The sequence below is a fragment of the Catharus ustulatus genome, chromosome 3 (genome assembly GCF_009819885.2).
Source record: "Catharus ustulatus isolate bCatUst1 chromosome 3, bCatUst1.pri.v2, whole genome shotgun sequence".
NCBI classification, from domain to species: domain Eukaryota; kingdom Metazoa; phylum Chordata; class Aves; order Passeriformes; family Turdidae; genus Catharus; species Catharus ustulatus.
Window position 1 is genome coordinate 81400581 of NC_046223.1, and position 25088 is coordinate 81425668.

General features: G+C 37.3%; 1 protein-coding gene across 1 annotated transcript in view; it reads left to right on the forward strand.

Annotated features, from left to right (window-relative positions):
• RNGTT (RNA guanylyltransferase and 5'-phosphatase) overlaps window positions 1–25088 on the forward strand; it is a 176002-nt gene that overhangs the window by 83761 nt on the left and 67153 nt on the right. The window lies entirely within an intron of this gene.

Genomic DNA, 25088 nt, shown 5'->3' on the forward strand with positions numbered 1-25088 from the left:
CTCATCTATTCTATTACTCCCCCTCTTTAATCAGATACAGTGGATACACGGCAGTGTGTATTGTGTATTGGCATAGATCATGGCTATAGCATCAACCATCTTGACTTTTTTCTTAGCTTGTAAATCATAGGATGGTTTGAAGTGGAAGGGACTGTGGAGATCATCTATTTCTCTGGCCAACCTGTTTCAGTGCCTGACCACCCTCATAATATAGAATTTCTTCCTGGTATCTAATCTAAACCTACTCTCAATTTGAAGCTGTTCTGTCTTGTCCTGTCAATACATGCCATTGTCAGAAGTCCCTCTCCATCTGTTTTTGTAGGCCCATCTTAGATATTGGAACACTGCTGTAAGACCTCCCTGGAGCCTTCTCTTCTCCAGGTTAAACATTCCTACCTCCATCAGCCTGTCTTTATAGGAGAGATGCTTCAGCCCTGTGATATCTCAGTGGCCCTTTCTGGGCTTGTTCTAATAGATTCTAATAGATCTGTGTCTTTCTTATGTTGGAGGTCACAGAGCTGGACACAGCACGCCAGGTGGGGTTTCATGAGACCAAAGGGGCAGAATCATCTCCCTTGCCCTGCTGCCCCGACTTCTTGTCATGCAGTACAGGGTAACATTGGCTTTCTGGGCTGCAAGTGCACACTGCCAGATTATGTTGAGCTTTTCATCCACAAACACTCCCAAATCTTTCTTCCTACGAAGAATGTCTTGATCCCCTCTCCACCCAGTCTGTGTTTATGCTTGGAATTGCCCTGCCCTGGCCAGGTGTAAGACCTTGCATTTGGCCTTGTTGAATTTGAAATTCCTTTTCTAGTTGAAATGAACTTACTGAAGGATGTATCTCTTAGTCACTGTTACAGGAAATCAATGTCTGATATGTTTTGTGTTTCTAGAACTTACATCTTCTGATTTAGCACACTTAAAATTTATAACCCAACTAAACCAATTTTACTTTATAAATGCTTATAAAGGTTTTTAATCTTTAATGTATTTATTTAATTTAATGTTCAAATTTTAATACTGTTTCTGAGTTTATGGAATGTAAGTTTGTTGCATCTGTTACTAAACTGATTTTCCTGGATGAAGCAATATGCAGTTTTCTCAGTGTAATGACCTTCTTAGCTGAGAAAGTATAAGTAACATATTTAGAGTGAAAAATATTATTGTAGACCTGTTACTTGGAAAAGAAGCATTTAAGTTGATTAACTGAAAAGGGTGAAGCTGATAGAGATGGCTTTTTTTTGTTATGTGACACAGAGGGAATAAATTAATAGGCAACAATACAAGATCAGCAGTCTAACAGTGCATAAATGACCCCTTGAGAATACTAACTGAAATAATTTTTGTGTTGTAGTTGAATGCATGATGTATTAGGTCTTTTCAGAGAGAAAACAACAACCCCCTGTTTTTGATTGGGATGTAGAGCCCTGAACTTTGGTTATTGTGAGAGTTAGAGACCTTTATAAAACCTGTTTGTCTCAAGTGAAGAAACTATGGCATATCCAGAAGAAAATGAAGAACTGTATTTATTGACATAATTGATCTTGCAGAAAGAAAGGATAGACAGAAATGATGCTGAGTTTTTGAAGATCAGGGAAATTCAAGAACATCTTTTGGGAGCTCCTGAAATCCAGTGTGTGTCTTGAGGAGTACACGAATGTAGACAGGAATTGAAGCAAAATCACAAAGAATGGAGTGGCAGCAGAGAAGGATAAACAGAATGTCAACATGTACAGACAGAAATTTCTTTGGGGAAAATTACTCACACTTACCATGTTTTTGATAGGTGAAGCAGAATGCAGAAGTTAACTATTTAATACAAGGAATGTTGAGCTTATTAGTTCATACTGTTTGGAAGTCTGTTCTGAATTTCGCTTCCCCCTCTGCCCTGGTTTACTCAGAGGTGTTCTTCTTGTCTTAGACAAAGGCATCCAGACCTGAGTATATGGATATTCCCCACTAGCTACAGGCAGCACTAGTACTGGGAGTCGATATGGATGGAGAAAGAATATTTTGTTGTTTTGAAGTTTGGTTTAATTCTGATTTTCAATAAAACTCAAAATATCCCAAATTATCTGTGAAGATGCTTTTAGCCTGTAGGAGCTCTTGGTTTTCTCGCTTTTCGCTTTGATTTGAGATTTTGGCATCAAGTGCATCTGTGTTAGTCCAATTTTGAGAAATTGGTATGCTTTTATGAAAAGGGGTTTGAGGAAAAGTTTTACAACTGAATCTATGGTTTCAGTCAGATGTAAGAGGGTTTGTTTTCTACTGTTAGTATTCCTATCTAAACTCTTACTATGAATAGCAAGGTTCTTTGTACTGAAGCAGAAATTATTTTGCACTGCGACTGATGATGGTAGAAACAACATTAAGGAGTAAGGAGATTGTTTTCTGCCTGTGCAGATTACTGTATTTTGCAAAATCAGACTAATTGAGCATTATTATTCCTAATTCTTTGGTTACTTGAGTTACTTATATTGGTTATTGCTCAGGGTATACAAAGGCTTTCATTTTACAGTGACAGTTGAAAGCCAATGGCTGAGGCATCTCATCTCCTTCCCATTTCTTCCCTTCTCAGTCTGAAAGCTTTCATAGATCATGAGAAGAGCATTTTTAGTGGAAGTCGTGGATGTTTTTGTTTTGTTCATGATTTAAGAATGCTTTGTAGGTAGCTTGATGTGATGTGTGGTTCTTACCCAATTCCTGCATTAACAGCTCATACTCTTAACAACTCTATCGCAAGAGACAAATGTCTTCTTACTATTGCTTCTCTTCTTCCCTTTGTACTCTTTTCCTTTACTCTTTTTCTCTTCATGCATTCTCTCTATTCAGCAGCCCATTTCTTCATTCCTTTTGATTTCCCTTCTCCATTGCTTCTCCCTGACACTTCTTTTCCCTACATTATTGTCTATCCATATGAGATCCTATCACTATAACTCCCATAAGCCTGAATCAGCTCTCTTCCATCTGATCAGCTTTCTGATTCCTCTGCCTGTAACAGGTTGGCAGAGCAGGGCCCGAAGATAAGTGCTGAGTAGGAGTAAAACAGCAGCAGGAAACTTCACGGACAGGTATCTCACCCTGGGATCATGCCCTAGACAATGAGTGAGTTAGTTTGAAGGTGAAAGCTATATGCCTCATTTACAGATTCTGAATGCTTGTGTAAAGATTGCAAGCTTTCAGTCTTTTTTTTGGAAGTTGCTTCAAAACAGCAAACTTCTTACATTTGTTTTATAACACTTGCAGGTTACTAGCTTGTATGCTTTTAATGAGAATCTCAGAAATGGCCTCTTCTGATGGCAGAGTTGGCTCTCTGGTCTCTGCCCACTCATCAGTGAAATTACTTTTCATGTCTACCTTGTAAATCCTACCTTTGCTAGATATCTCAGACTGTCTAATTTTTATGCTAGTAATCTCCTAATAACCAGCTTTCTTGCTGACTGAAACTACTACTTTTCCTTTGCTTCAGGAAATTATGTAGGAGTTATTATATTACTTCAACCAGCTAAATGAAAACTCACTGACCATCAGTTAGGAAGGCCTAAGGACATCTTTTGAGCATCTGTGGAAAGCTTGTATTACAATTTAAAAGCGTCTGTTTTGCATTTGCCTCCTGAGCTTTGTTACATTTTTGCATTTACTCCTGCTGATTTCTGTTTGGTACTCCTCCATGCTCTTATTTTGTGTGAGGGATAAAGTCCAGTTGTGTGGAATTGGGATTTTTAGAGGGAGGGACGAAGGGCAGCTGCTGAGCTCTGTTCTTCTAAGATAAATGTTATTTTAAAGAAGAGCTGAATTATTTAACACTACTGAATACTAATGCAAAGCTTAGCCTTTAATATGAAAGAAAAATGAGCAGGTTTTGATAACTGAATAACATTGCATGAGTTATTACTATAACTTCCTTCCTTTCCCTTGGCAGACTTAGTGGTGATCTGAAATGCTTGGTTGCCTGTTAATTACTTGTGCTATTCCCATTGTATAATAGGCTGTGTTATTTTCTGTCATTGTAAAAGTTCATCCAAAATCACTGAAGTTAAAACTGAATTAAATATCTCCAAAAGATACCACCAAATAAAATATCTCCATGATTTGTTTCTTTAAGCAGTGCCAGTTTGTCCTAAATAATACTATATAATTGGAAAACCTTTTCTTTCGTAGTATATATTTTATCAAATGATGGGTAAATTTTTAATCATAGGCCTAGTCACTTGTGGGCTTATTTCTGAAACTCTGACATCCTGTTTATCAGTGATGGGGCAACAGTTACATATTTCTAATGCAATAGCAACTAATGGCTTCAGGCAGACTCAGATATACCAAATATACTCTCAATACCAAAGCTGATATATAAAGGCTTAGGAAGAATCTTATAATAGCATAGATTTTTTGCTTCTAACAAATATATGTTTCTGGATTTAGCTTTCTATTTTTGTAGTGATTCATGTGAGATTTGAAGGCAATGGAATAGAATAGGATGAAACACACTATTTCGGCTGGAAGTGATCATCTAGTCCAACTGCCTGACCAGGGCTGACCAAAAATTTAAGCATAGTATTGAGCACATTGACCAAATGCCTCTTGAACACTGACAGCTCTGGGGCAATGACCACCTCTCTAGGAAGCCTATTCAATGTTTCACCATTCTCTAAAGTACAGAAATGCATCCTGATGTCCAGTTTAAAACTCCCTGGCACAGCTTTGAACTGTTTCTATGCATCCTGTTACTGGGAGGAAACATCAGCACCTCAGTTTGTTAACACAGATGCTAAGACCACCTGATTTTTTTTTCTCTAGAGTTTACAGCAGAAGAAAGGAGGATCTGGAGAGAATAATATTCATCAGTCTTTGGTGTTGCTCTACATTACTAAAACCTTTCACCTTAAGAGTATCTCTTTGCTAAATGTGATTTCTTTGTTAGAGGAATGTTCCTGACTGAATCTGTTACTAGTCAGGGGATGCTGTTGTCATATCTGTGTGCACTTTTTGTGCAGTTGTAGGTTTTCCTTTAACAGAGAGCTTGCTGTCAATTTCCTGAAGTGAGCTTTGCAACCCTTTTCTGCCTATGAATAGTTGTTACATTCAATTTCCATGGCAATGTTCCTTGCAATTCATCTCTTTAGTAGCTATTCCTATCTCAAGTATACAATTTTTTCATATGCTTTACAAGCATACACAAATATATTATCAATATACAATTTTCCTTTGAGGAGTTTTCTGTGACTATACAAGTAAAACTTTTATATCGATTCAAGTTTGTCTTTGCTCACTTGGGGTGACATGTTTTCTACTTTTTTTAAATCAGAAAGCTAGAAAATTAAGAATTGCTGACCTAAACAGTAAGTAAGGTCTAATTAAATTAATTATAGTTTATTTAAATAAATTGTTAGACTCCTAGATATAAGTACCATGATTTTTGAACGTAGCAGATTTTTATGATTTCCACTTACTTTCCAAGAACTTAAGATAACTCACGCCCCAGAAAATATCTACATTTTCCTCTTTCCCTTAATGAAATATTTTTAGATCTAAATATAGTACAATTGGAGTGTAGCAAAAGTTTTTTGTTCAACTTTCTGCTCTTGTTTCTCTAGTACATTCAGATTGAAATGCAAACTTGTTTGCTATTTGCCAGAATTGTTTAACCTGACTTTCTTATTATGTCAGCCTGAATAGATGTCAGTGCCTTGAGTCTGATTACCTAAGGAGAGTGTTGGTCCTAATTGGTATGTTGTCTCATTTGCTTGCTAATGACCTGTACTGCCTGACATTCTCTGATTTCTCAGGCAGTGAACTCCATTTATGGATGCCATCTAAATAGGTTCTTGAACTTCTGTTGCGCAACTTAATCATTCTGCCTGCCAGTGGCAGTGGGAAAGATCTTTCTTACATTATGTATACTAGTCATCCTTGGGATTGTCAGTTGACATTAATATGGTGGTATCTCTGCATGTGTTGTTTAGGAAAAGAAAAATAACACTTTCTCTGCCTGCTACTGTTTTAAATGTTGGGAAAATAAAGTAGAATCATCAATCGTAAAGGTTTTAAAATGGTTTTTGCATGGTTTCTTTGTCTCAAAGCCAGTTGTCAGGGAGCTTGTGGAGTGCACTTGTTGTCATGCTTCTAACTATGGTTGCATGTACTTTCTAACTAAAATAAATAGGTAAATATTAGAAATATACTGTAAATGGGATTTCAGTAAGAATACCAACGCAATGGTTCAGCTTCTGCAAAACATGCCTGTTTTAAAAGAGTAGGTCTGTATTCCAAAAATTATGTTGATTTATATGTATTGTGGATCATTTTTGGAAAAAATAGCTCTTTTATAGCTGATTAGGGAAATCTAAGAGTTTTTTATTTGAATCAGTGAGAACTCTTTACTGAATCATCTGATTTGGTTCTTGAATAGATTATTGAAGTGATGACTTGTCTTCATGGCAGTGTTCTGACTCATCCTGAAATTTACTGCAATCTCTCCAGGACTGAGAAGCTGCCATTCCTGATAGATCAGGAATGATTTGGAAACTAGACAATATAGTCAAAAGTATTTTGTCAACACTCTCTTTTCTTCAAATCCCAGAATGGATATCCATAAACAGAATGCTTCATTTATGATCCCTCTGTAGTCTTTCTATCAAACTGAAAAGATTTAGCAGATTATCTGGAAGAACTAGATTGTTGTGATTGTTTTTTCCCCAGTTCTGTTTTCTGTACATGGCAGAATAAGAAAACTAACAAACCTTTCAAAGTTTCCATGAAGATCCTTCATAAAATGTTCATATTCTCTGTTAGGCAGGAGCACAGCAGTAAAACAGAAATAGTGGTATCAGGATAAAGAGAATATTTTGCTAGATCTCCATCCTGCTGTTTAGTGTAAGCAGTAGCCTAGCATTTCAGAAAAATTATGTATATACCTGAGATGTGAGGAAACAGGATGACTTTCAGTATCAGCACTTGCATTGTGATATGTGGATGGTCAAAACATGTAAAGACACTTTCTTTAAAAGCAGAATTATTTATTCTACATTACCCTGTTTTTCATAATCTGAAGTGTTTCCTGCATCATCATTCTTATAAACAGCAATTTTGAAAATGCATGATAAATGTCACCAAAGGGTAACTCAATTTTTTAATTATAAGAATATTTTTCTTAGGTGCTAGCATGTATAATCAGGTAAATCCTTGAAGGTAACTGTGCATATCGGTGACTGCACATTTAAAATAATCATGTTCATGATACTGTACAGAACAGTACTCTGCAAGGCTCAGAGGAGCCTGTGGAATAGTACTCTGTACTGAAGAAATACAACAGAACACTGTGTGATTCAGTCTCCTTTTGACTGACAGGGACTTTAGTTTCAGTTACAATGGTACTTTCTGTTCCTTTGGTCAGCTCTCCTAGCCTTTGATATTACAAAAATAGTGAACTAAGTTCCATTAAAATGATGAAAAATTTAAGTCTTGAGCTTGATATGAAAGCTATAAATTGCTTCTAAGAAAATTTCATTGTCTTGCGCTGAGGTGTGGGGTGAATAATTTAGATCTGATTGTATCATACAGGTCTAATAAGTACAGAGGTGGAAGGGCAGTGCTGGACTTCATGCCTTGATTACAGAAGTCAGAGATCAGAAACCTCATGAAGGTTTCCTATGTAATTAGTGCAGATATTCCTAAAGTAAAAACTCATTTTCTTTTAATACTGCTAGTTGTGTTTCTGAAATGAAATCCAGGTTTTCTCTGCATTACTTTAGAAGCTTTCCACTGAAATAAAGGAATGTACAACTATGACAAATCTGCTGGTTTGTTCCCAAAGAGGTAAATGATTGCAAGTCTTATCTGGAAATGATCTCAGATTTCCAAAATGCAGATGTTCTGTAAGCTTTGAATTGTTCATTAAAAACCAGTTAATACACTTGTTACATCCTATCTGAAAGTTTTGACAAGTTTGAACTGACAAACAGTAGGTTGCTTGTTTCCAAACAGTGATCACTGGAAATCCCAGGGAGATCTTGCATCTGTATATTCATCCAACCACTGAAACAAAATGTGTTTTAAGTAACATGAGATTCTCTAGAGAGAACTTTTAACTTATGAAAGCAATTGAAGTATGTATCATTGGGACTTGTCAGGCATTGAATAGATGTCGCCATTTTTAAGGGAAAATATGGCTTGTTCTGCTGGTAATGAGAAAAAGGAACCAGAGGAATAAAGGGTAATTCTAAATAGTTGTGGAAACAACTGTTTAACAAATGCAAGTTGATCACAGGATCCAGTGCTCCTCATGCTCAGAGCTCAAAACACATGAAAAAAGAAGTTTGGTATGTGGTTAACAAAATAAGAGTTTCAAGGCTGTTTCTTTTGTCTTCAAGTATAAAATGTAAAATTCCAGTGTCCTGCTTAAGTCTGTTCTGCAAGATGTCTGATGTATATGGTGGTGAGGAAAAATGTAAGTATAGTTGGAGAAGAGACTGACAGAGATCAATATTTGCTAGTTTTTAGGCAGCATATTCCTTTGCAGAAGTCTTACCATCAATTAACATCAAACAAAGCAAATTCGTATTTGGCTTTTGGACTTTCTTCCCCCTACTCTTCTTACAAAGCTGGCTCCAAGACCAGTAGACAAAAAAACATTTTTGGTTTGTTTGTTATTTGCAGAATATTTCTTGAAGATATCAGATATAATAATACAGATTTTTCTGTAAGATAAACATGGATGTAGTGAACCATATTGAATATATTATATTTTGGAAACTTTGAGAGGATTTTTTTTTTTTTTTTAAAAGCAGTAGCATGCTTTTGGAAGATTCTACTATTTGAGTAGAATCAGCTCTACTGTCTAAAATAAATAGAGAGCATTGTGGGAGTACTTCCATGTACAAAGACTGGTAAAGTTTTTTTAAAATTTATTTTCAGACAGCTTAAGTATTACAGTAATACAGTCATGATGCTTTTCATTGTTGCAGGCTTCAGTTTAAACTTTTTATTTCATTAAAATATTTGATCCAGGAAAGAACGAGTGTAACTTTTCATAATTTGCATATGAACAAGAACAACCAGATAAATGATTTTTGTGATTATTTGTTGACATTTTAAAAATGTCTGCAGGATAAACTCTATTTTCTATGCTTGCAAGACCTGGTATTTTGCTTGCAAAAATGTCAGAGCCAATGTATTTTTGTATCCACTTGCACTACTGACCCTTTTCAGTTTCTGGATGGAAGAGACATGTAGTACCGTGTGCCTTGTATCTAGTAACAGTCAGGGAAGTGAAAGTTTGCACTGGTCATCAGATCAGAAAATGGGCCAACAAGCATTGCCACAAAATAAATCAGGATTTTTTTTTTTTTTCAGAGTCATTACCTGCATACAGGTAGTTTACAAACAAGACTAAATTTGCCAAATTTTCATTAAAAATCATTCCTGTGGGTCTGATGGCTATGCACGAAGCTGGTCCATCACCATGGAGAGCAGTACAATGCTAATTTTTTGTATAACAGCGGGTAACAAGGGTTGCTTTGGCATAATTATATATTTTTGTTTTTTAAAAAAATTATTGCTATTATTTTTTGTGACTTACTCTGTAGCTCCTTCTATGTGATTTATGTAAGATGCTATTGCATGTCTGACAATTGTTACATGGAGTCAGAGTGTAGTTAAAAACAGCTGTAATATAATTATTCTTTACAGTGCCATCAGTCTCTTGGCTTTTTTCCCAAAAGGCAGTGTTACTGAGACTTGCTTTATCACACTTAATTAGTTTGCCCTTATACTTATGTTTGACTTTGGCTTTGGTACTGCATTTTTGTGAGCTATTAATGTTTTTAATAAATCTTTATAGCTGATAGATATATGGAATGTTATGGAACAAATGCTAAATGAAAACTGGGTTTAAGCTAATACCTTGTCTTGGAGCATCTTAGAGTGGTAAGCTACAATGCCACAAGTGGTGTTACTATGGAGAGAGCTTCTGTTTCCATGACATTTGCTTGCATATTTTGCTAGGCCTTCAAAAGAAGTAGGGTTCTGTCCTCTATCAAATTTGGTGGGTGTTATTCCATTACTTCTGAAACCCTGCAGTGTCTGACTGCAATTATATATGAATTAATTTCTTAGGAATATTGATGGTGATTGGCCAGGAAAAAAAAATGGAGGGGAAAAAAGTTATTAAAATTTTGATCATTCAGGAAAGCATGTTGTTTTGATAATTTTTTTACTAGAATAGATATTCCAGCTTAATTTTAACCGGGTATACTGCTCTGCTTGGTTGCTTAAAAAAGCCTACAACTATTAAAGAAGTGGAGTTCTGCTGGTTTTAAAAAAAAAATTTGTTTAGCTGTATAGCTAATGGCTTTATACTTTGAGAGCTGCCTTGTACTGGAGGGAAATTTTTGAATAATGGTAAATTTTTAATTCAAGTCATGATGTAGCTCACTGTTTAAGAATCAGCTTCTGGCTTAGGGGTAAATTGCAAAAACTTTTTTTCTTAAGATGAAAGAAGTGGTTTTGAGATGTAAAAATCTTCGCAGCTTTTCATAAAGGGGAGTTTCTTTAGTGACTGTTAGGGCAATGTCATGGTCACCTGCAGGCAGCTTTTGACTGCTCTTTTGCATTTCTGACTGCAGTCACATGTGCTCACAGTTCTCTTCTGCAAGATTGCACTTCTTTAAATGCACATGAGTGTGATCCCCAGGTGCTGGAATAGAAGGGGTTAGGGAACAAACCTGGTTGTTGAACACCACTGTGTGACCTATTCTTTCCTGTACAAAGGATGCTGGGGAGGAGGGATGCTGGGACTTAAACACCATTAAGTATTCTTATGCCACCCCGAAGACAAAATTGCTTTCCTTCTGTTCCTAATGAACAGCTGACTGTTGTTCCCTTTGTACACCACTCTTCTGCTCTAATTAGGTTTTAGTGTCCTAGAGTGGTTTTGGTTTTTTAATGGTCTTTCTCTTTTACTTCCATTTGTGAAGGGGAGTCTAAAGCTTTAGATCCTTTGTAATGTCTTCTTGGAGCATATTATTCTGTAATATGTCTGTTTGCAACAGATATAAACAGTTGTCAGGACCTGAGCTGCTACCACTTTTGAAACCTATTTATTTCAGAGCTTTTCCCTATTTCACACATTTTGAAAGCACAAACACACATGTGCAACTGAAGAGAAAATGTGCTCAAAAGGCTAATAAGCTCAGCGTTGCCTCTGTAAGGCAGCAAAAACTTTGATTCACCTGTTTCAGTATTCTGGTAAATGCAGAATGGTGCTTCACCTAATAGTCTCCCTCCACTTTCACTGCAATCATTGTTATAGCTCTATTTTAGCTAAGATGTCTTTGATTTCCACTTGAACTGAATTTCTTCATCTTTCTTCCAAAACCAGTACCGCTGACTCCCCATCTGCTAAGATTCATATCTTTGTCCCAACTTCAGAATTTAATTTCAACAAATAGCTTATTGAATTATTTTGGTTTGTGAAAGTCATATTCTCCTTCTGTTGAGAATGTACTATACAAGATAAAAGGTTTTTACAAGACAGCTCATAAAATGAGCATGGTACTTACTGTTCTTGGTATCAAGAGAGATGTAGTTCCACATGGCTGTCTAATTTTTTCTGGAGTACCTGCTGGATCGATACAGGTGGGCTTGTTCACTTTATTGTCGTCTCTGTACCGCTCACTGCTTTAAGAAAGCTTTTGAAGGATTCTATTGAAGTTGTCTCACAAGGAGGATTGAGCTTCACAGAGATCTAATTTATTAGCTCAGAATTCATACTAGCATGCTCATTATTATCGTAGCATTTTAGTAATGTTTGCATCAAAGTGATAAACTCGCTTTATCTTGCAGGTTGGAAGAGATTTTTGTCTTCCAAACATTATCAGATAATGCTTGAATCAATGAAGTTATCTCTTTCCTATAGCGTTATCAGTTGTGGTTTAGGTTCTAGATGTTAGAGAAAGGACTGTTGTCTTTTTATGACATTAAGAAAAAGGATGCATGGGAGAGAAATCAGATTTGAAAGAAGCTTCTCCTGAACTGGCTCAGGTTTGTCTGCTTTTTTCTCCCAGAATTTCCCAGTGACTGCACATCAGACATTTCAATTCACTTGATGGATTGGCGTTATGAGTTGCAGTTCTCTTTCTTAAGAAATATGATTCTGTTTTTTAAATACATTGTACTTTTGTTTATGGAAAAGCTGTGCTTAACTACTTCTTCTGTTCTTCCTTGTTAAAATGTTAAACTGTTAAATAGCAGCTAAACCTGATGACATTTGTTTTGCAAATGGTAATTGTCACTTACCCCCTCCCCTAATTCTTTGGCCCTTCAGCTGCTTGTCTGCTCGAAGGATAGCTACATTAACATTTAAACATTTTGCATAATTAAAGAAACATTTAAGGAAAGAAAAAGGAGAAAAAAGTCTGACTCTAACCCTTCTGCCAGTAACAGAATGAAAGCTCCCTGCCAGCAGCAGGGAAGTTGGAACAGGTTTTTCATGGCAGTTGCTCAATCCCAGTATTCAAAGCAGAGATTTTGTATTGCACGTCTGATGGGTGTTTGTGTGGTCATGCTCTGTAGGAGGGGTAAAAAAAATCTGATGTGGAAGTAGCTATTGTTTGGTTACAAGGCAATAGTAACAATTTACATTGGAACTGCTGCTTTTAATGGATGAACCCTTCCCAAGAAAGGCAACTAATTTCACAGTAACTGGAATTTTTTCGAGTAATGTTCTTAAAATACAACCTATATTTATTTTCCCTTTACTTACAGTGTTCAGCAAATAGCTACCCTATTCAACTTAACCTGTTCTTATCCAGAGACACTGGCTTGTTTGTTCCTAAGTCAGAAAAACAAGGATTAATTTCACACAAAGAGTGGGCAGGATCCTTTCATTCTGTCATTTGGTTTGGTATGTTTTTTCTTCTTAGATGAGGATTTTTCCCTGTTCGTTATCCAAATCAGTCTCCTGAAAATGCAGTTTTAAGTTGCATTAGTCTTGTAGGAGACTTGAAAGAGAAAGTGAATACTGATTTTTTTTAATATACATTTTTCCCCACTTTGCTTTTCATCTCTGAGTGCATCAGCTTACTACTTGCAAAGTAAAAGCACTGCAAAGCACATGTTGGGTTCTGCTGGTTGAACTTAACTCCCATGTTGCATGAATGTTTCCTTTTGGAAATAAGGTTGTGAAATATGTGGTTTGCTATTTTAATATCAATGGCTAATGATGAATTTAACATGATTAAAACTCATAATTTTATAATTTATATACTAGAATACATAGTTGAAATGGCTAGTTTCTATTGTTGTTTATAAAATACCACAGCATTCAGTATTCCAAGCAAGACTCATGAATATTTAATTCAAGGAGATTTGTTGCCCTGTAAGATGTAATAAGCTAGCCCTTAATGACAATTTTGTGCAGCATACATTTAGCAACATGTGGAAAAAAATCCTGCTGGCAATTCTGTGCATCATCTTTCAGGCATATCTCTTCAGCTCTAGGGGCTTTTTAGCTCTGGAATTGTAAAGAGAAATTGGACTGTGTCTGAGACCAACATGCTGCAATTTCTTAGTACTTGCACATTTCTCCTTATGTTCAGACTAGCTAAAAGCTCCAGTCTACTGATTGCCTTTTGATGTAAGGCTTCCTTTTTTTTTTTAAGAATGGCATTCCTCAAGAAGTATTTTGAAATTCACTTTTGTATAGTTTTGTGTATATTTGGTAGTTTTCATTAATCTTCCTGGGCTCTGAGAGGATTTTCTAAAATGTTATTCCTGATACACTGATTATCATTGTAGCTTACCAAAAATGTCATCAAAACCAATGTTATGATGAAGCCTTTAATTCACAGGTTGGAGCTTCTGCAATGTGGCTCTAATACTGATAAATTACCCAGCTTCCAAGTCAGGTTATTGTAGTGAATCAACCAAAAGCGCTCCTGCTCAGTTCATGGAGATTTTTTCATTATACCAGAATGCTATGGCTGTCAGACTTGAAGCACTGAATACTTTCCACTGATCCAACCCAATTTTTGTGGGACTTCTAGGAGCCTTTGATCACAAGCTAACTAGCCACAAAGAAAGAAGTCCTCTGAGAGACTGACTTCCTTCTTTCTGTGGTGTAAATTTAAGTGATGACTACACTTAAGCTTGATTTAGAATAGAGGTGGTAAAAATGAAAGGACAGAAGGTGAAGAAAGATTGGTGTCATTGAGTTTGAGAAATGAGAGATGGTTTTGGCTGGTATGTGCAACATTTTAGACTTAAAAAGACGTAAACAGTAAGGCTCATAAAACAAGTGATGCAGTGAAACAACTACACTTATTATACAATGAAAATTGATGTGTTCTCCAACATCACTGGCTCCATGTCACCAAGGCTTTTTTCACAGTAAAAGTGTGAAAGGAGGATGAGAAGGAAGAATGGGCAGAGAGAAGAATAATAAGCGTTGCTTTAAGAGAGAAAAAGAAAAGAAAAATCAGTAAAGGAGTGAGCCGGGAGTGCTTCTGTATTACCTTGGTTCTCCTGACAGCTTATGGACAGTTGTTTTAAGCTTTTTAGCTTCTTACCTCTAGGTTTGTTTATGTGTGTTTCTAGATAAGTAGAAATTAACAATATATGCCTGAGAAAGTTTTGTAGATTTGAGCTTCTCCAATATATTAATTTCTGGTTAAGGCTGTTAATGAATTGTGAAGCTGAATTTGAAATAAATATTTCACCTGGAGAAGTAAATATAATGGTTACACTGCTGGTGCATGCTGGGGCCGTCTCAGTTTAACTTAGTGATGGAAAGTGAAATACAGAGTGAAATGCAGCAATGGAAGACAAATGGAAGTATCTTTACTGTTTCTATTCTTGTGTTTATTTTTCAGAAGACTTCATAGCACGTATGTAATAAAGTTATAAATTAGATTAGTGATGGTGAAAAATAAAATTTCAAAATAATAACAATATAAATCTAGTATCTCAAGTAGCAGCCATGGACCATCACCAGTTCCTTTGACTATGGGCACTATAGTTCTTTTGTCAGGAGATTATTTGTTGTCACGAAGGTAGAGGTATGTAGCTTGTTAACAGTTACCTTAGTTTGCCAAAAGTAGAGTTTATGATCGAAGGCAGACATCACTTGGTCCATTTTGGATCATATATACATTAGCCAATAATTTGAAGCCATTTACTTTTTCAGTTTTGCTTCAAACCCAGGTATTGCAGTTTCTAGGTGCAGACCATTGTATTCAGTGAAAGGACAGAAATGACCATAAGTAGGTTTCTGCTGCTCATAGTAATGTACTGGGGGGAGGAGAAAAAAAATTGTGGCTGCTACATTTTGATTGCTATAAACATAAAGTTTTGGCTGTGATCTGAACTTCATTTATCAAATATTAATAGGATTCATATGTAAATGATGTTAGTTATGAATAAAATGTCCTCATATTTTTCTCCTTGCTTAATGGAATATTGAGAAAAGCTATTAGTATAGCTGTGAAACAAGATGTTTAATGAAACTGGAGGTATAAAGCTAAATTAAAGTGCAAGAGGAGAAGACGTTTAGCCTGCTAATTACCAAAGAAGTCCAATATAAATATTACATTAGCATGAGGATCAGAGGCACTTTTGGAAAATGCAGTTTTCTATTAACATTAACAAAATAATTTCTCCATACAGGTTAACCTTCTAAACCTGATTTGCATTTGAGTGTTAAAATCCTTAGTATAAAACATAATCCAACAGTATTTAAATGGGTGCATGTTTTACTTCTTAGTGTGGTATGACAGTTAAGTTTAATATTTTATAGGTAATTTTTATTATAATAGTTTTCATTCTACTTCATATAGCATCAAGTCACATTTTCATAAAAGACAAATTGTGTTACAATAGCATGTTCTCAAACCACTGTTCCAAAACAGCTATTGACAGCTAACTGGTCTTAATGCATCAAAAAGTATCATTCCTACTTAATTCTTTAACTCTTCAAAGGAAAAATTTCTGGAATACAGATGTGATTGTGTCTTAAAACATTTTAAGTTTTCCTTATTCTGATTTTTAATGTGGAGGAATGGAAGAATTAACACAAATTTGTTTGACTACTTGGAATTAAAGCAGCTTGGAGACTTCACTGTCAGTAATGAGTTATTTAAGTCTGTGTTATCTGGTGTTGGCTCTATCATTGTTTTGACTTAACCATGGGCGCTGTATTAGTTGAGTTCAGCTGAGGAACTTGTCACCATCTTTTTGAGTCTCTAAAGTTACTGTTGCAGATTTGCTTTCAATGATGTGACAACATTGCTTTGTATAATGTCTGGAATTCATTAACAACCTTATTTTCAACCTGATCAAATATTTGTTGAACTTCAGTGTGTTTATTCTGATCAAATCACTGAACCAGGCAAAAAGCTCATGTTTAGTGTGGACTGCAGTTCTTTGTTCAGGTGGTTTGAGTCAATAATGTAGAACACTAAGCATTAAAAGTAACATTTACTACTTTCTTTATGTTGAAAGAGTTTTTTTGAAGGGAAAAAATTAGAATTTTTTTTTGGTTGGTCATCTTTTAGTTAGGGTGTCACGACCATCTCTGTGGTTAGACACAGATTGTGCTTGGTGGAGGGTTTGGTGCATGAAAACACATGAAAACTGTTTGCATGAAAATGTAAAGCGTTTGAATTGTGTTTTGGAGCTAGATGAAGTTTGCAACCGTTTTGTGTTTTTACATATTTTCCATTCTTGTGTTTTCTCTCAACTATGAAAATGCCTTTCAGAACTGACAGATGTCTGGAAAGTACCAGTGTTTATCCAGGAGTTTCTCTTAGCCTGATCACTCTTAGGAGTACAGTAATTTCATGATTACAAGCCGCACTGACTATAAGCCGCATCTCCGGGTGTTGGCAAACATTTCGTTCTTTGTCCATACACAAGCCGCACCCAATGATAAGCCACTCTGTCATTCGCAGGAGAACCCGCGTGCAACAAAGTTGCCAAATAGTAACAGAATCGCGGGATGGCGGGGTTTACTGGCTGGACTCAGGCTGTGAGGGCTCGGGGCTGCCGACGGGGCCAGGTGGCCCAGCTTGGCGCTGCCGCTCGACGGGGCTGCTCGGGGCCGGCCGCCGCGGTGGCAGAAGGGCATGGAGCCCGCCGGCACCCGCGGTGGTGGTGGGAAGTGGGGATGGAGCCCCCTACCTCCCCCAGAGCCGCAGGGCCAGCAGGAGGGAGCCCCCGCCTCCCCCCACCCTGTGCGGCCGGCGCTGAGCCGGCTCCACCTGCCGCGAAACAGAGTAACCAATTTGTAACAATCGCACAATGCCAGGTTTTACTGTCAGGTGCTTGACTCGGCACCTCAGTTTGTACTTCCAGGGTTGGAAATGTCAGAAAATTATTCACATATTAGCCGCTCCTGAGTGTAAGCCGCATTTCCGGTATGGGAGCAAAATTTTAGTCAAAACGGTGCGGCTTGTAATCGTGAAATTACTGTACTTACAAATCACATCTCCTGTATTTTCTTTGCAAATATAGGAAAAGTTGACTCATATTTATTAAAAGAAATGCCTGCTTTATTATTTCCAGAATTTATACCAAAATTATGTCAAATGTCTGCAAGAAAGAAATCAGTACTTGGTACATTTGATTTGTTTTTAAAAAGAACAAAGGAATCCTTATAATCTTTGAGACACTGAGTGCCACTGAAGAGGGTTTTTTTTTAAAAGCACCTTCTTTCAGTGGAAGTTATGTGTCTTTCTCTTGCTGAAATGCATTTGTCAAAAGTTTTCTCTACTGCATTCATTCATAGAAGTTTCTTAGATGCTTCTGAATTCTTCAGACTTTCTAAGAGTTCTCTTTCTATCTCTGTGGTATGTGGAATATATTTGGCAGAGACAGATATCAGTCTGACCAGCTCTGATGTATTTTAAATAAGAAGTTTAGGGCAAGAATGAGCAATATTTTTCTCTTACTGTCTCATGTTTGGTCTAAGTAGAAAGTATTGTCCAGGTGTTTATTTCCAATGTCCACTTCAGATCAAAGCACTAATTTTATTTGCTTTTTCTGTGTATCACACCCTGTTGTTTGAATCTGGAGGCATTTGCCCTTGGACATTGTTCTCCTTTCTCTCCTAGACCACTAACATTCTAAGTAGCTTTCTCTCTGGGTGAGATGAAAAATGACTGAAGCTGGTTTGCTGATGACCAATGACCACCACCAAATACCATAATTGCCGGAACATGCAACACTTTACCTTCACGTCTGAGGATGTGAGTTAGGGATGATCTCACTGCTCTCAAAGCAGTTTTTTGATATAATCGTTTTGTCTCTGACATCAGTAAGAAAATCTGGACTCTCTGCTCCTCAGCCAGGGAGTGTAGTGGGCCTATGATCAGGCTAGTATATCCCTTTCTTCCAGTTCTCAGTATCCTGCTCAACTTCTGGTGCCACATTCCCTTTTGCTTAGCTTTTTCCCAGGCAAGGAAAATAGAATACATGAGGAATTGCAGTGATGGTCTCTGGGAACTGTGGGGAGATTGTAAGTTTTTGTATGGGCACTTTGAGGAACAGAAAAGGAAAGCTGGAAGGTACAGAAGGCAGGATTTTTGAAGGAGCTAAGGGTTGCAATTTAACTGCTGGTGACATAACTTCTTTCCTCAAGTAGATTTTAGTGTTTTGGTTGTGTTTGGGTTGTTGTTTTTTCTTTTGATTTGGTGTGGGGCTTTTTTGTTTGTATTTGTGTTTGCTTTTGTCTGTTTTTTTGTTTGTTTTTTGTGACAGTTAAAGAAATACATTACCACAAAGGCTTTAAGGGTTTTAAGTATAGTGTTGGGATTTTGCATGTGTTTTTATGGACATATTGTTAATATTTTGAACTTTTTCAGCAAACCTACCTGCTTTCCCGAAAAATCAGTCATGTAGGCTAATTTGATCTTGTGATGGTGCTTAAATACAGACAGATGTGGGCTGTATTTCCACGAGTGTGTTAAGTCCCAGCTAAAGTCATGAATCTGAAAATAATTATTTCAGCTAGTTATCAACACCTCTCAGTGCAATGCAGAAGAATACAGATACATTTTGTGTACTACTGTATCAGTAGGCAATGAAAAGAATATTGGAATAGTAGGTTCAGTTCTGTTGCCTAGTCTTCTAAAGACTTTTGTGAAATTACACTATGATGATGTGTATGTTAGCCAACAGGGAAATTACCTATGCAGTGAGACTCAGACTTACTAATTTTATCTTAAAAAGGGAAGTACAGTAATTTCACGATTACAAGCCACACCATTTTGACTAAAATTTTGGTCCAAACCCCAAGCGCGGCTTATAATCAGGTGCGGCTTATATACGGACAAAGAACAAAAAGTTGCTGTTTTAGTTTGGAGGACAGGTGTCTGCTGAGAAAGGCAGGAACTTCTCTTTGAAATGGAGAATGTAAACCCCCTCCCTCCAAATTATTATAATTTTGAAATCAGGGGGCTTTCAGGCGAAGATATGGGAATTAGGAATAACAGTTCTTTTCTAGGGAAATTAAAATAGAAATACAGTACTACAAAGAAACAAACTGCAAACCCTGACAAAGTCAGAATACAACCTGACACCCTATCAGGCAGGGTGTTGGTAGCAGTCCCATTAAATGGTGGCTGCATCCTCCTGCAGTGACAGATGTGATTCAGTTGGAGCAGTGCTCCTGCAGAAGGTGCAGTTTCCCTGTAAAGGTCCAGTGGTGATGTGGAGAAATCTGGTTTTCCTCTGGAGTCCAGTGGAGAAAGGGGCTCCCTTAGTGTCCTAAAACCTCTGTTTTTATCTTGGTAAGAAATGTTGGGCTCTTCCCCCTGGCTGGACCAACTTCCAATGGGATGCAGTAATTTTATCAGTCACGCAGTGGGACTCAATGGGCCATTAGCAGAAAATGACTCTCTGGAGGAAGGATGGGTTGTGAAAAGATAAAGAGCAATGCCCTGCCTGGTTTCAATGAATGGCCCATTAGCAGAATATTTCCCACGGAGATAAGGATCACTGCCCCTACTCTCAACAGATGGTGATAGAATAGATACCTTTTATCACACTATATTGTAATGTGCGGCTTATAATCAGGTGCGGCTTATGTATGGACAAAGAACGAGAAGTTGCCAACACCTGGAAGTGCGGCTTATAATCAAGTGTGGCTTATAATCATGACATTACTGTAATTACATGGAGAGCCAGGCTTCAGTCTATAGCAAGGCATTAACAAGGCTCAGTGTAGAAATAAGCATTTTTAAGCACAACTATTATAAACAGCTGTGGTAACTTCCTGAAGACACATGTTGTGATTTCTTTATTATGTGGTAGGTATTTTTCTTAAAGTTGTCTTGTATTTTGAATAGGGATTATAAACTTGAGATAAACATTGCTGTGGTTTGAATAGGAGTTAGAAACTTGATATAAACATTGTTGTTCAAGTTTTTCTGTCCTTTATGCAACAGTCAGCCAACTCAATGAGCCTACTAATGGTTTCCAGTCTTAAAAAATCCATGAATATACAATTGACTCAATGATTGTCTTTGATCTTGTGGTTTTTTGATCCATTGTTGTGATTTATTCACATGATCTGTCAACAGTGTTAGCAACTTTCATGTCTTCAGCTTGTTTCTTTATAAAGTCTAGCCTGAAATCATTGATGATAATCAATCCTTTTGGTTCTTAAAAGTGATCCAGGGTCTGTAGTGCTAGAAAATAAAAACACATTTTGGGTAATTATTCTGTCTTTATGTTTACCCAGCTGAATGCAAACTATTAGATTGGGCAGACCAGCAGCTGCTCTATGGATTAAGAGGCCTCAGAATTAAGTAGAGCTCTTCAGATAAAGCATTTAACTCTGTTTTGCTTTGTAAGAGGAGCAGATTTGTTGTCATTATAGGTTGGTCGTTGTTAAGTTTTATATTCAATATTTATATTTCATATTCAAGGATACTTAATTGCACTTTGTTACATTTTCAGTATGGTTAGATGTAAATATCATTTGCAGTGTGGCAAACTACATTTAATGATTTAAAAGAACTCCAGTAGGTTCCCAGTCTTGGTTAACACCATCCCCTCCCACCTGCTCTGCCCTCACTCCTCAAAGGTACTCAACCTTCCATTCCTGTTGGGCAAGCACGACAATGCTAACAAACCTTCCCTGAGCTTTCTGTGCCCTTTATTTTTGCTTTCTTTGCAATCTGATGTGTGCCTGCAGCTGCCAGCTTTGCAGCTCTTCAGATACTTTGCAGGGCTAGGTCTGACCAGTTTACTAAGGAGAAATTAGAGCTGACATGCAGCAGTTCTGTGCCACTTAGGAGAAAATAAGAGTTGGCTCATTCGTTGGCTTTGTGTCATTTAGAAGGAATGAGGGAAGATACGGAGGAAGGGAAATGTAAGGGGGCCTGTGTTAGCTACTGCTTGCACTTCAGGAGGGTGGTATTTAATAAGGGTTATGGGAGGTAGAGCTGGCTGATTAGACTTTGTAGGATAGTGAGACATCCACCCTTCTAAAGGAAACCTTCTTTTCCTCTTCTTGATGAGACACGAACTTCTCTCTTGATCATCCCACCACCTCTTCCTTTTCAGTCGCTAAGAGAAACTGTTTGTTTTGTCTAGACTTTAGGCTGAAGTCACTCAGTCTTCCAGGTGGGTGTCTTCATGGTGAGTCAACACCACCACACACCCCAGAATGCAGTCCCAGAAACTAACCCTGCTCTTCCTCCTACAAAATACTAAGCAGAAACATCTCTTCCATGTGGAAGCAGCTATTTGGAGTTAAAGTTTATCCTCCTTATGGACCTCTGATATCTCCATTGTCCAGGCTTTCAGCTTTCTGCTGTGCCATCCATTGAATTCATCTGCTGACACATGGCTTTAAGCAATCCCAAATCTGTGTGTGGGGCTGCCTGTAGTTGACAAGAAATATGTCAACAAAAGTTAAGATAACAGATCCTGAGGTTTTGAGGGCCAACCTTTCTCTTGATCTGATAGGAGACAAGAGAAAAGTGGCTCATTCTTTGGGCAGCTGTGGAGGAACGGGGGAACTAGACTTAGTACTCTGGGACAGGACAGGGGATTGAGGTTCAACATGACCCATGACTATGCCCTGCAGTGCTAAAATGGTTCTAATAAGGGTCTAGCAAAACCCTCGCAGTGGTTTGACTAGACCCATTTGAGCCTGTGGAATTGAGTTTGAGGTGAGAAATCAATGAGTTTAGCAGCCTAAGAGGGATGCCAGAGGATGTGCTTTCTGTTGAGCTGTCTTCTGTGATGATTCTTCATCCCAGGGCATTGGATGTGCATCTGAGTTTTAGGGTTATTATTGTATCCTTGTCTGAAGTTCAAGATCCCCACAGCAGGGGCACATTTGCCATGTTACTTCTGACACATCTGTTGTGTCTGATCTTCATCCTCTTTGTGAAAGTAAGGACCTGAGGTTTTGCCAGGAGACAATGGCCACAGAAGAAAGGACATTTATGCAATCACTACTGTTACTACTGAAAAGATGAAAAAAACATTGGGTGGATGGTGAGTGGATGTAAAAAGATGTAAAAATTTGAGCACTTAGGATTCATAGCCAACTGAAGGCCCTGATAGTCTTATTTCTTTGAAGCAGCAGTTCAGGATGTTGCAGGATATCTGCACAGATCAGGTTTGTTTGTGCTCTGTAGGTGCAAGGTGGCAATGCAGTGGAATAGCCTTTGCTTGGGCCTCTCATGTCTGTACTGTGGCGTGAAGAGCATTAGGTGTGTCCCTGAAGGGAAACTTCAAATTTGGTTTTATATTGATGGAATCCAGTTTGCATGCACCAGAGCTGCCCAACTATCACAATTGAAGTGTAGCAAATAGGAACAACTGGGGGATTTATTTTGAATATTCATTAGTTTTGCAAACTAAATTGCACCCTGTATGGCTGCTAAACGAACAAGCAAGCAAAGAAAGTTTTGTAGAATAATTTAGATTGGAAGGGACTTCAGGAGGCCACCTAGATAGTTTCTAATTTGTCAATGTCCCTCTTTGGTGTGGAGGTCTAATTTTTGTGCTTAGGTTAACAGGTTTCAGATTGAAGCATGAACTTTATATTTGAGATGACAGGGAATCTGATATGTTTTAGAAGTAGTCGTGTACATAGATATTTGTTGGGGAGCGGTGATGAGGATATCATTGCTATGAATGCTATATTTAAAATGCTAGGGTGTAGTTCGATCTCAAACAGATTGCTTCACATTTTGGTTTGGAATTAAAATAAAGAGTAACTTCACGCAGAACAGGTCTGCAGTATGCAGTGATTCATCTAAGGTGAAGTTTCCATACATTTAACAAGCAGAATTCTTGTTTTGCTTCAGTTCATGTTTAAAGAAATTGATTTAGCACTTAGCATTCAAACTCAATAATTTACTAGTGCTGTCTTGTGTGTGGACTCACCTGTTAAAAATTAATCTCTTTCTTAGGGATTAATAATATGGTCTTTGAATGAATTCTCCTTTTGAGCCAGACTTCTGTGAATTTATGTCTTTCATGGTAACAGAAGTTGGCAGAGGCCAGGGAAGAGCTGTATAAATTGTTTCTTGTAGGAGCATTGGATTCTGATGGCTTATCTAAAGTTTCTGAATGATATCTGTAATTTACCTGTTACCTTTACCAGGTGTTTGATTAACAAATTTTGGTTAACAAATTTGGTTAACAAATTAACAAATTGCTGTGAGGTAAGAAGGTTATTGTTTAAAAAAAGTAGATGGTGGTCAAAACTAAATGTGATAGTCAAAAGGGTATATTTAATGTTACTGCTTTCTCAGTGAGATATCTTTGACTAACTTGAGGTATGCCAGAGATTATTTTTTTATTGGTGGAATGAAATGGTTATCTGAGGCTTGTCTCAGACTATGCTGGTTCTCAAGGTGAAGAAAATGACTCCATCTTAATAAACAAATCCTCCCCCATTCCCTTCAAGTAAGCCAACCAGTTAATTTTAAGCGTGAGTCAAAATTGTGGATCCCACAGTGTAATTACTGGTATGCAGATATAGTCTGTCAAAACATTGCTTTTCATTACTGATCTTGGAATAGTTGTTCCTGTCTGTTATGATGTTGATTTCTTACTAACTTTTAGGAGGATGTAACTTGTCGGTCTAGGAAAAAGAGTTTGAAAAAATTGGATAGTAGAACCTGTGTGAAAAATCTACATTAGTACCTAAGCATTAAAGGTAGAAAATACAATACCAATTTTAAAAAGACAAAGGTGGGGACAGGTATCATGGAAGATCAGTGAAGAAATAAGTCCTGTAAGCTTCATATGTGGACTGGACAAAGGAGCAGAAACAATAAGGAATATAGTAGTGAACATTTATATAATGAATAATATGGGTGAACATTTATATAGGTGGTGAAAATTACATACTATTTTGAAAGGAAGGTTATGCCTCTCCAACAAAGGGTTCAAAACTCATTTAAGTAAGGATCGTATGGTTTTTCTTGCTAAGATTTCCAGAAAACCTCTTGTCAAAATTTTTTTTAAGAAACTAAAGTAAGTAAGACTTAAAAGATTCTTGCACAGATATCTAACTGGTTATAAAGTAGAAGTGAAGGGATGGGGTACTGTTCAGTTCTCACCAGGGAAGGGAACCACCTGTACCACACGTAAGCAAATATGAAAATTGGATGAACGATTCAGTGAGGTTTTCTTGTTGGATCAGCAAGGGCTGGTCCTAAATGTGGAGAATTATAGTAAGCTCTTACAAGACTGGGTGGCTGAGTGATAAAAGAGTGCATAAACTTTTATGTAGATAAATGTAGAGTAATATAAGTGGAGGGAAAAAATGGTGACAGCACATGTAAAATGATAGCCTCTGAGCTGAGTGCATTTCTATGCATATAGAGGCAAATGGAACTATGAGTCTCCTTGGAAACAATGGGGTTTGTTTGTTAAGCATCTCTCTTAGTATGATCCCTGGAAAGTGCAAGTCTTCAAAAACAACAAAAACAACAAAATAAACAAAAGGTAGTTGTTTTATTCCTGCAAGGTAATCAGGCTGTGCATGAAAGGTTGTGCCACAGGCTTTTGCAGCTGTTGGAGGTTTACATACTCGTACTGGGGGGCTATATAAGCTCATG